The 11,341-nt window shown below is 41.1% G+C and overlaps 1 protein-coding gene across 3 annotated transcripts in view; it reads right to left on the reverse strand.

Annotated features, from left to right (window-relative positions):
* The window catches only part of mid2 (midline 2), a 152,225-nt gene extending 142,666 nt beyond the window's left edge, over positions 1 to 9,559 (reverse strand). For all 3 annotated transcript variants that reach the window (XM_069694502.1, XM_069694503.1, XM_069694501.1), the window contains exon 1: positions 9,089 to 9,559. The gene's annotated coding sequence lies outside the window, so the exon portion shown is untranslated. The remainder of the gene's footprint in view (positions 1 to 9,088) is intronic.
* Positions 9,560 to 11,341: the final 1,782 nt, after the last annotated feature.

Raw genomic sequence — 11,341 nt, forward strand, 5'->3', positions numbered from 1 at the left:
TATGTGGTACGTTACAGCCAAGTTTATCACTATGCTTATGGCTCAGTGTTCTATAAAACCTACAACACAGGCCATTACTCACTAATGTAAGTTTACAAGACAGGTTGATTGGAGCCACTCAGAGGAGTGTGAGTTAAATGGTCAGTTGGCTCTTCTGTCAGCTGCATTGCCTAAACAATGAGGTAAAGCAATTGGCAGGGGTCAGTGAAAAAAGCGTACGCGACCTTATAATTTAACGGCGTACACTTGTGACAAATTGTTTCTTCTCTCTGTAAACCTAATAATGAACATTCCTATCAACACAGCCGAGGACACATAACAGATAATCTGGCTGGAAACTGCCAGCACTGAGTGGAAAACGAATAGGGCCTGCAAGAGGGATGATTACAAACTACAAAGGGGAGATTTAGATCATGCATGTCGACTGGGTGTGTGTATGTGTGTCGAAGAAATCTGAATGAGAAAGAGAGGTAGACAATAAGAGGAAGAGGCGAGGAAGGGGACTTCATGCTCATAGATGCATGTATGTGGAAATCCTTGTTTGGCAGCAGGGGTCAGCAAGACAGTGAGAGGTTAGGAGTAATTTATCATGGTGAATTAAGTAAAGAAGATGCCAACCCCCACCCCACATCCCCTGCTGTGCTTCTAAGTAGAACAAGTGGTGACAGAGGACAACCAGAGGTCACTGTCATCTTCGATTCAGTTCCCCCTCAAACCGCTGCAGCCTACGCACTCTCCACAGAAAGCCATTAATCAGCATGTGATCATCTGGTGGTAATATGCTGAATACAGATATTGAATAGAAAAGGAAAGAGAGGACTTTTCTGATCAAAGACAGTTTTGAATAGACAGACTTTCACATATCTTCAGATATATGATGACCTTTATAGGTGATGGTTTCTCAAACAGATTCAATTTGCACTGATGACAAGCAGGGTGTAAACATTGGATTAAGCTTTATACAACCTGTATATATTGTTTGTTCCAAATCTGTGCACTGAATCAGAATACAAATATCCTGTACTAAAAACATTTAAATTTAAAGCAATAAAAGGACATTTTCCCACAAATCCGTGGTGTTTCTCAAATCTGTGCACTGAATCAGAATAAAAATGTCCTTTACTAAAAACATTTAAATTTAAAGCAATAAAAGGACATTTTCCCACAAATCCGTGGTGTTTCTCAGAAAGGGATGAACTGTATTACTGAGGATTTAAGTGAAGGAAGTGGTTGAGACCAAAACCTATTCATGTTTTAATGTACAGCTAAATGCCTCAGAGTATTTATGGAACGAAAGGCCGGCAGCTGTTTTCCTCTGGTGGGTAAACATAATTCGGATAGTTTAGGATTATTTCCAGCAGTTTCCTGCTGAGAATCACAACATCAACATCTCCTGAGTCGGATTACTCAGTCATGCCCAGCTTCACCCTCCCTGCTCTGAATGCAGGACATGTCACCTCGGCCATGCAATCTTTCTCCAATGAGCACACTCCAGGGGAGTTGGATGATAACATTGTGGGGATTGACTTTTTGTGATATTCAGATGGTTCCATGAATGCAATGTACAGACAATAGTAAAAACTATAAAGATCCCGTGATTAAATTTCACAGAAATATAAATTATAGTTTCTTACACTAAAAATGTATATATAGCAGGATCTTTCTGCTTTTAGCATTTATCCACCGGATCCAAAAAATTTAGACTACATCTAGAATCTGTCATATTGAACTTGGAAATTATCTGAACGTTTCAAGATTTAGAAACATTTAAAAAGACAAGAAGATATTAAATGTGAAAAGACAAGATCATATTTTGGATTCTGCACTATTTATAGGTCAGCAATCAAATTTAAGTGAATGTGTAACACTGACCTCGTCTTTGTACAAAATGTCAGATTTCCTTCAGATTTCCACCCAGCCTGGGTGGATTTGATCGACTCATCAGAGGCTTGTTTCAGTAAATAAACGTGCAGCTACCATTAACCTTTTATAAATATGGTTGCCCCTCAAGTTTCCAGCAGAACATGGCTTACTAAGCAGCCTCGTGATAGTAAGAAACAACGCATCAGAACTAAGTGAAAGTGTCAGAAAGTGTTCAATTGTTATTCTGGTCAAAGAGAAGCTTTCTCACTTTAAATCATGACTAGACTGAAGGTTTCTGAGGGGGCAGGGAATGGCACTCTGAAACACTTTGCAGAAACTGGATAAGCTGTGTCCAAAGCTGATCAGGCAAACCAAAAATGACCACACCATCAGAAAATCAATACATCGAGCTTTGTTCACTGAAGGAGAGAAAAGCAACGTCACCACAGAGAGTTCTGTCAAAAGTAGGCTGTCTAATCGTGGTATCAGACAACGAGCAGCGGCCCCCAAAACCATTTCTCGGAGGGGATACAAAGCCCAATATTTGGGATGAGCCAGCATTTCACAGTGGATGACTGAAACAAAGTCCTATTTACTGATGAGTCAATGTTTCAGGCAGTAACAGATGGGTGTATGTACAAATGAACATCAATGAAGACACAGAGAAAGCACAGAGAAACGTTCCTGACATCACAAGAAGCTGTTTGGAACACCATCAGATCATCCTGGGATAACATGCATTGACCGATTTGAACAAACTTGTGGAGACCCTATCAGTTTGAGCACTGCTGTCCTTTAAGCAAAAGGGGTATACTGACCAACAGAGAGCTACAGTATGTGTCGGTTATTGTGCATTAAAGTTTTCTCTTCACTTGGATACCCACAATAAACCATTATGGCAGAGAGGCCAGATGACCACTGACTATTTTTGTCACCTGGTGCTATGCGTTGGACAACACAGTGGCCTAAGCGGGTGATACGCGACAAAATTGGAAAACCAATGTTGTCAACACATTGTGTTGTTCATGTTTCCAATAGCTACTAACAATACAATATCAGTACTCATAGCTTCCTGATCCTGAATGCACATCATTTTTGGTTGAGTGGGTGTCTCAAGGAGGGAGACATGGCCAAGGGAACCGCAGGATTTGGGAGTTAGGTGTCAAAAGCTCACATGTAGTGCATCCTGGTACATGTTGGCACTACAAATATGGTTCAGCCAGCAGAAAACCTGATAGAAATTCTGCTCTCACCCTCAATAGCATCAAGTCCTCCAACCGATACGACCATATATATATATATATTTTTTTTCCTTCCCTCAAATACGACTCACAGGAGTGTTTCCTAAATGAGAGCCCCTAGTTAGGTTTAGGGACAAAAACGTCTTGGTTAGAGAAAGAAAATGGTTTGGGTTAAAATGATTACTTGAATTGTGTTGTGCATTAAAGTTACTATTCCCTTAAAGTTGTGCAACCTTTGTTACCATGGCAACATTAAATGCAGTTTTAAACTGTCCAGCTGAACTGTTGATTAGATGAATATGAAGGTCACCTTGGGCTTCTGGAAATTGTGACTGTGGTAAATAGAGAAAATATTTCCATAATTAAAAGTTGTTTGTTTTTAAGGAAGCTGGAAATCCATCCTTCAACCAACGTCAACTGTTTGTCAGACAAAACAAGAACGGTGCCAATATCACCTTGGTCTCCTGGAAATTTAGAATGTGATTTATTGAGAAAATAGTTAATCAGTTTCAAAATAATTATTAGTTTCTGCTCATGTTCCAGTCCTGTCTTTTGTATATTCTGGTATTGGAAATAGTTATTTTAGATATGAAAAACTGCAAAATGTGTAACAGCTCACAGTAAACCTTAATGATTTTTTTTTTTCTATAGAGGCTATAACATACTGACTACAACAGTACATACCAACTGCATTTAGAATCAGCGACCCATAAACACAGGGCAACCAATCATGTGTCAGAGTTTTTGCTGTCCTCAATTTGAAGGGGGAGCAGGATGTGGATGAGTGTGTGGGCGTGTTCGAGGGTAAATACATGCACATGTGCATGAAGGGCATGGAGGACGCTGCATTCTCCCGAAGGAGAACATTATTTGAAAAGAGCCTCCCATGACCCAGCTTGATCTCGTCCCTTCATTCTTCGGGGGGGAGTTGTGCATGCCTGTGTGTGTGCATGCTCGGTGTTGGGGATTTGCAGATCTTTCAAAGGCCTGTCCCCTCGAGGATAGAACTGCACTCCCACCGATGGCTCATAGCACTAATCTGACTGACAGCTTGGTCCAGTTTTCAGCCAAGAAACAGCCCACGAGCAAGGTCCAAATACCTGACTGCTGGAGAATCTTATCTGTCATGAGATGACAAAGGAGAAACTTCTCTTCCCACACTATGGCCGAGCAAATGCTGAACCGCCTGTCTCACTCTCTGCCTGCTTGTTGTTTGTCAGCACAACACAGTGAGACCTCCACTTCTTCGGACTCAGCTGGATGTGACAGTTTGACAGACTGTCACAGCTAAACTAACAGGGCAGTGGGATGACACTGTCACAATACCCTTCTATGGGCAGTTCAAAAGAACACCTCTAAATCCCTAATGCTGCATTTTGCGTACACATTTAAATGCATTTTTGCATTTCCTCTATCGGGCTGCATCTCTGTTGGTTTAAAGAAAGAGGAATAAAAATAAAACTTGTGTATCACGGGAAGCAATTTCCTGATTTCACTTAAAAGTTCCATCTGAAGTACAGTGACTCGCTGTCGTGCTCCTGTTACTGCACATACCCACTAATAAGGCAAAACTATAAGAAACTCCTGCCACGTCAGTGAAAACACCCCCACAAGCCATCTGTCATGTTTCTTCCTCCTTCGGGGCCGTACTGTGAGCTTATATAGCAAAGACGCCTACTCATCAATCAGCGGGGCTTTTCCACAAGCCTTTCAACACAGTGTGAACTAGAGGACCCTCATAATTGAATATTAAACCCCCGATGAGTGGCAAGACAAACTACTGTGATGTTGACTGGAGGCTGAAATGTTTTCCTGCCATTGTGCTGGCAGAGATGCGTGTGGGGCTGTTCAGTGCAGTGACAGTCACATTCTGCCTACCGGAGGTAATTCTGTCACGTTGTCATAATTTCAATCTTTTGGACGAGAAAAGTATCTACAGACACGCATACACACTCATACAGCGGTCGACAGATGCAAGCAGGCATGAATGTTCTTGGCACGCAAATAGGTAAACACAGTTAGCTTTAAATAAATGGTGGCAATGTAAGAAGGCTGTACAAATTGCTTTTTGTTCAGTTAAGTCAAGAAATGAATTTGCCTTTCAGTGTTCTTATTTTGATCCGTGTTTATTGCAGCATGCTGGTGGAAAATATGGAGGGAAGAACCAGCACAGAACAACAGATCAGATGAAAGATTAAGAAGCAACCCATGACTCTGAAATACAAATTTAATTGTATTTCTTATAGACCTAAAACAAAGTGATAGTATGTTGACATATGGAGTTAAGTCACGAGGAAATTGTATTTTTTTGGTGTCTTGCCAACATAATCTGATGTATAAATGGATGATGAGGTGGAACACGATGAAAGGAGGTATTCCTGGAAAGATCAAGGGATGCTTTGTGTCCCGTTACAAATTCGGATTCTTCAAAAGTAAAAACACTCTGAGCAGCAAGAGAGATGCAACTGCAGGAAGAAGAAGCAAAATGGGTTTTCACATCAGTGTGTTATGACCAGAAGACTATGATTTCCAGTTTCTCTAATGATTTGACCCACTCTTTATGCAACTTCTCAAAGTTATCATTAAATGCTGGAGCATCATACATGCTCTTTCAATATACTCTGTTAATCTATTATAAATAATAAGTGAGGAAAGCCAATCAGACCACCACATCCAAGTTTCAAAATAAAGTTCTTTTCACCGGAAGTTTGAGTTACTTAAAGAGGTATTTCACTGCTGGAAAGATGGTACTTTCATAAAACTGGGCTGTCTGTGAGAAGCTACTAAATTTTAAACTGGTGCTTCATGAACACAAAACAAAGAAAATGACTGTTATTATTCCCTTTTGCTGAAAAGGTAGAAATTCTACAACAACCAGAATGCACTGGGCTTCTGACTTTTGAGGCCACTGCTATAGGCTAGGGTTGCTGAAATGTCAACTTCCTCAAGTCCTACAAACAGCCAGTCAGAGTACTAGGTAACAAACTCAGGCAGTGCATGTGTTAAGGTATTCTTAAACCTAAACTGTTTATGATAACCAGGTTGTAAACGTGTTCATTTCTGCTATAAAGTAAAACGTTTTAACATGGTAGTGTATCTGGAATGAATAGCTTTTGGGGCCAACCTCAAGTTCCTATTTGAGGAACGGCAGTTTTTGACACGTCCACATTGACTTAATTATTTAGCCCTGGAGGTTACATGTCTCCAGCACTGTTAAAAAAAAAAAAAAAAGCCATATAATCCATAAATGAAGACATAACATCTTAAATTCTGTGTTTTGTACGTTTGGGATTTGGGGTTGGAGCTTCTTTTATATATATGAAATATTTAGAACCTTTAACATTTATTTATCATCACATTTCATGCACTTTTCTGCAGAAACAATAAACGTGCTGGCTAAAACAGCACACACAAATTACAGTTAGAATCAGTGAGCCTTACAAAAACGTTCAACACCTCCACCACATCCAAGTCTCACAACAAAGTTGTCTTTTCACAGGAGGCTGGAGTTTTATCCTTCAACCAATTTCCACCAAAACAACATGCCAGCCCCCTTGCTGTTTTAAGAGGCTCCCTCTTGGCATGGCAAAGAAGGGGATTCATAGAGAAACGCGTTATTCAGACTCAAACAGCTGCTGATAGACAGCCTTGAATAAAAACATCCCTATGTCGGGTGTCCATTCTGCCTAAATGATCTGTGAGGCTAGAGCGATTCAGATGTACACAGAACCTCCCACAGCCAACAAAAACGTTTAAGATGAACTGTTATGAAAGAACTGTTGTGTTTTGAAAAAAAAATAATTAGGATATTTCCTGTTTTAATCTGGGAATAAATTATCTCTGCAGTGGTTATAAAATCTCTACTAATCCCAAGGATAAAGATATAGAGTAAATTTAAAAAGACAGAAATTGATGCTGTAATCTTATGACTGAGCTGACAATTTTTATCAACGGTTTATTAATTATGAAATATGTTGAGATTTAGCATATGTGGGCGAGTTACATCTCAAACATTTTAATATTGCATGGTGGCTTTGCTAGACCAGTACGCCAGTAGTGGGATTCACAAAGCAGCCCCAATCCGAGCAGTATTATTGCTTCAGGTAAAACACTTAAAGCTCTGAGGAGTTAAAGAAACAAGAGAGATGTGTTTTAATTTGATTTGATGGTTAAAAAATATGAAAAAAATGTAACACAGTGGCTGTTCAAAAATAGTCTAAAGTCCTTCATTCTTTGTGAAAAACATTTGGCAGGTCGGTTTTTCGTTTGCAGGTAGTTGCACAGTTTTCTAGAGCTATACAATTGGCTTGAAGTTTCAGAGTCAAACAGGTACACTACTGTACAGTTGGTGTTTACATCTATTCTTGGAAATCATTGCAGCTGCAACATCAACACAGAATAGCAACCCTCTGTCATGGTTATAATCATCCCAGCACGTAGAAGCTGATGCCCTGTCTTTCCCACGGAAAGAGGCTCTGCCTTTGTTATCATTGTGATGTCTTAATAATGATCATCTAAGAGTGCAAATGGAGAGCGAGAGTAAGAGAGAGCGAGAGAGGCAGGCATGGATAGACTAAGAGAGAGCAGGCGGCACCCAATAGCTGTATGATGAATGAGGGTGTCAACTGTATTCACCCAACTAGCAGTGCTGTGTCTGAGAGTGTCAGGCCCCATGCGCTGAGACCTGTCTCATTAACCACTGTGATCATGCATTAACAAGAGAGCGAGTGAGCGAGCGGGAAAATAAATCATTTTTATAAGATGGTGAACTGCCAGCTTTGGAAAGTACAACAGCTGGCATGTTTCACTTTTTTATCAACGTGGCTGTGACAGAATATCACACTTTGGAGCACATCGGCATATGTGTTTGACTGTGTAGCTGTATTAGGGCTGGAAATTAATCATTTGAATTTTACTCATTACTTTAAGTGTTGTTGTTTTTTAACAAATAATGTGTTATTTAAGAGTATCAAAAAGGGCCAGGCATTGGTTGACACTGGACCCCACTTTCTTTCTCCCCATTGCTTCAGTATCCTGCAATATTGATGAGGAGCTGACATTTTATACTCTGCTTTTCTGAAGCCAAAGCCACAGTGCCTTCCACTGTCACCTGCAGCACCGTCTCCACAACAACCTGCAGCACCTTCTTCACAACAACTGCACTGACAAACTGTCAGAGCCAAAATGATATAATAAGCCTGTGGAGACTGTACTCCTATTGTAATCATTTGTGAGTTTGTGGTGACTACAGTTTGTGGGCTCTGCCTTCTACTTTGGCATCCACATTGTTTTAAACTAATAGGCTATGAAACACAAAATAACAACACACATTCATCATTTTGACAACACTGATGTCTCTGTAATGACTATATTTCCAGCGGATACAGAAAACGTTTTTCTACTGTAGGTCTGTTTGGCATCAGGGGCGAGGCTGGGAGTCAGCTCAGGTCAGTCCCTTTGGTATCTTTAGTACTACACACAATGACGGAACTGATGAGAGCAGGAAACGTAAAAATACTTTTCAGCCAGCCTACTGATGATGCAGTCTGATGGTAAGATCTCATTCAGCAAAACCAACATCATCTAGAGTAGTAGTTTTATCACTCTAAAATACTTCGAAACACTCGTTTGCAGACCATAAACATGCATCAATATTAAGTCCTTAACATAAAATTGACGCACCACAGTAAAGACATGCCAGAGCACACTTGCACTCACGCCGTGTTTTCCCGAATCAAAAGATTGGTCACGCTCTCATTGTTTTCATGTTGCAGGTTTCTGTGCACGGGGAGCAGCTTTTAATACACTACCAGCTCACACGGGTCATTATACTACTGGAACCCCGTGCACAACACTGCACAGCGTTTGCCTTGCGGAAACTGATTATTTGGCCAGCGCGTGTCCTCATGCGCACGTTACTCTCTGTATTCCGCCAAAAAATAAAATACAAAAAATAAAAAACACAAGAAAGAAACACAGCCTACCTCGTTTCTCCGTGACAGCTCCGTGTGTCGACTTGTAGCAGGAGCTGGAAGCAGTGTGACACTCGCAGTGAAGATCACAGTTCGTAAGCGCAGAAGTTTTGACGAGTCAGTGACTTGGGGATCACGCACACACACACACACACACACACACACACACACACACACACACACTTTCAGTGCCTGCCGGGTCTGTGTATCACGAGCCACTGTATTTAGCCACAGTGTTTATGACAAAGCCTCGAAACCAAACTGATCTGCTTGATCTGCCGCGGGATCATTAACGCTTGTTAAAAAATGTTGCTCTCCAACTAGGCTGTGCGCAACGGTGCGCTCCCTCTCCCTCCCGACTTAGTCCCCAAACCCAAACGCTCCCGAAAGACACGTGACCAACCCACGGGGGACGGGAATAGCTCTGACTCCCCCACGGCAGCAGCTGGGATCGGTTACACCGCTGCTCTAGTGCCCGCGCAACAATCCCGAAATGTGTGCACCCATTCTCCTCCTCCTCCTCCTCCCTCCTCTCCCATCCCCCTGTGGCCTGAAGGTGTCGCTGTCTTAACCTTCACAATTTACAAGATCTTTACAGGAAAATGCACCTGTCTCATTGTCGAAATTAAATTGTCGAAATAGCTGCAGTGATAAAATTATATTCAAACTTAAAGAGACAATCATTTTAAAAACATAACAATGTAGAAAACACACAAAAATGTATTTAGATAGGCTACATGATATTTACATAATATTGATATCTCTCATTTCCATGCACCAATCGGAGTTTAGCAAAAACATCTATCATAATGTGATGACATTTGTAGGAGTGTCAGGCCAGCGTTCATTAAATTTGATCAAACCACACTAGACACAGTCACGATGAAGCAGATTAACTGAGATTGTCGAAAACTTGTCCGAATTTTGATATTTTAATATTACAGCAATGCATATTTAAATAATCTCTTGCTTTAAGGTGCAGCACTGATGTGAGTTTGCTTTACTTTACTTTCAGACTAAACTCACCCTTCAGCTCCATGTGGTTATATTTTGAGAGTGGGCAAAAGGGAACAAAATTACCATTAATTAGTTGTACACGTGCAGGCGGGTCAATGTCACATCAATACTGCTGTTTTGCTGTTCTGCATGTACAACTTGTTATTGCAATGGAAACTTTGGATCTATGGTGTAATAAGATTGTCAGATTCACCGTATTTTGATGGTTAAAGGCCTGGAAGAAATGTTTGAAATTTTAGCATTCAATCCAGATCAGCATGATGTTTGCATGGGGAGTTTAGAAAGCTAGAATATGTGTGCATCTTTTTCTGTCACTTGACTCAATTAATGTTGCAGTACATTTATGTCCTGGGCCTAAAAATGAAGATGAGAGGAGCTCTTATTTTCAAGGCCCGTAGGTGAGCTAATTTGGGTGTGCTGATGAGAACCAAGGATTTGTCTGTTGAATTACAACCTTCGAACAGCTCTTAAATGCAAATGGGAATGATGCTGAATCGTGGCAGAGCTGTACAGTCGTAGAAGTTGCCATCTTAATTAGTTCCTCTGTGATAAGCTGCCGATTCAGTGGAGACAAGAAGGACAGCTTAATGCTGTAGGGGGAACTGATAGGTGGTCTTTCTCTCTCCCACTCCCCTCCCACACACACTGCCACTCAACATTTCCCTTACACAAATCATTATTGATCGGATTTCGTTATCCAGCAAATGTACCATGTTCAGTGGACATCAGTGTTTCCCAACCTGCATTTTCAATCAAGCCTTCTCAGAGATCAAATTCCATTTTGTGTGTAAATGCTCACCTTACCAAGAAAGATGCCGGATATCCTCATTGGAGAAATCCACAGTGGAGAATAGCAGTGAAAAGGGGCTAATGAGAAACCCAGCAATCTTCCTCTCAGCTTGCTAGAGGACATGTGACGTGGTGTGGTGAGGAAGGTGATGAGGGCATCGGGGCGCTGTGATTCTTTCCCACCGTACATTCATGTTTATGCAGGAAGTTGATAAAATGAAACCCCAGAGCTCAGCGTGTCCACAGGACTGAATATCAAAGGGGGAGCGGGATCTTGGTGTTGGCGTGCAAAGACTGCAAAACTGGCCGTCCCCTTGTGGACATGTCATTGCTGGCCTAGCAGATTTCATCTCAAGCTATGACTCATACCAGGACACATTGACAGATGCAGAAACCACATCACCTGAACATGGGCTATTTTTTTTTTTTTTTTAGCATAGTTACAAACGTCCTATTTTG

This window comes from Brachyistius frenatus, unplaced genomic scaffold, assembly GCF_029030835.1.
Source record: "Brachyistius frenatus isolate BFR_SWC_R1_liver_20210118 unplaced genomic scaffold, ASM2903083v1 Contig_17, whole genome shotgun sequence".
Classification (NCBI taxonomy): domain Eukaryota; kingdom Metazoa; phylum Chordata; class Actinopteri; family Embiotocidae; genus Brachyistius; species Brachyistius frenatus.